The 1,381-nt window shown below is 37.7% G+C and overlaps 1 pseudogene; it reads left to right on the top strand.

Annotated features, from left to right (window-relative positions):
* Positions 1-465: 465 nt before the first annotated feature.
* Positions 466-1,250, top strand: LOC102864606 (annotated as a pseudogene).
* The last annotated feature ends 131 nt before the right edge of the window (positions 1,251-1,381 follow it).

A 1,381-nucleotide genomic window follows, 5' to 3' on the forward strand; every position in this document is an offset into this window, starting at 1 on the left:
TTTCAGCCTCTGAAAACTCACTGGAAGGTCAGTTATTAATTGGTTCTGATTTGGTGGCACATAACATATAGTATCTATCTATATCTATATTATCTCTATGTATCAAAACATGCTGAGCTCCTTGAATTTACCTTGTTGGCTGTCTTCAAATCTGTCCCGGATTTATAGTGACTGCACAATGGAATCTGATCACTATAATCCATAGTGTTTTCATTGGCTAGTTTTTCAGAAGTAGATTGTCAGGTATTTCTACCTACACTGCTTTAGTCTAGAAGCTCTGCTGAAACCTATTCAACATCATGTCATTGTTTAGTGGACTATAACTTATAGCAACTGTAAGCACAACAGATTGAAACCTGGTCCTACAGTGTACCATCCTCACAATCTGTGCTATGTTCAAGCCAATGGTTCAGCCTTCTGGCAACAAACAGGCTTCCCTTTCCCCCTCCCCCCTAAGATGTTTGACATGATGATTCCCTGTGTGATGATAAGGAGGACTATGGCATGGAATACTCTGAAGACAGTAACTCTGGGGGTATGCAGGGGGATTGTGTACCAATGAAGGAGTTTTTCTTTTGCTTTTCAAGGAGAGAAGCAAACTGGGCGGGGGTGGGGTGGGGTGAGAAAAGTGCAACAGTGAATGAATGGAAGTCCAAAATCTCTGTAGATGTTCATTGAAATGAATAAAAAATAAAAAAGTTAGTAACTCTGAGCCAAATGTGGACTTGGAAAACAGTACTAAAATTCCAAAGCATTAAAAGAGTATTACCTAAAAGCAGCCTTAAGCATTTTCCAAAAGGTTTTGGGACTTGAAGGAGAATGAGGATTTAAAGCACTGAAACACATGATTGAGATTAACTTAAAAAAACAAAACAAAACAAAAATAAAACAAACAAAAAGATTAACTTAAAGTAGGCAAACTTTCCAGAAATGATGAACAGATATAAACAAATATTGACCTATGTTCGAAGTGCAGTTAGAAGAAATGATTCTGAAAATCCAATCATTCTATTCTAGATTATATTTCCACTTCTAAACAGATGGATTTACTGCAGAAATTCTATGAAACAACACTGGAAACTTTGAAAGATGCTTAGAATGACAGACTCTGGTTTAAGACAAACACAAAGCTTGAAAAATTATATTTAGAACTTGAAGAACATGGAAAACTTCAGAAAATTCTATGTCAGTTACCTCAGTGCTGTCAGACTGATGAAGAAGATGACCTGAAAAGTGTACACAGTTATTAGAAATACGCTGCTGCTGCTGCTGCTGCTGCTGCTGTTGTTGTTGTTGCTGTTTTGTGCTGTCGAGTTGCCTGTGACTCATAGCAACCCTATGTACAACAGCCTAAAACCCTGCTCTAATCTGTGCCAATCTC

The sequence above is a fragment of the Elephantulus edwardii genome, unplaced genomic scaffold (assembly GCF_000299155.1).
Source record: "Elephantulus edwardii isolate Elephantulus edwardi_28Jun2011 unplaced genomic scaffold, EleEdw1.0 scaffold00516, whole genome shotgun sequence".
Classification (NCBI taxonomy): domain Eukaryota; kingdom Metazoa; phylum Chordata; class Mammalia; order Macroscelidea; family Macroscelididae; genus Elephantulus; species Elephantulus edwardii.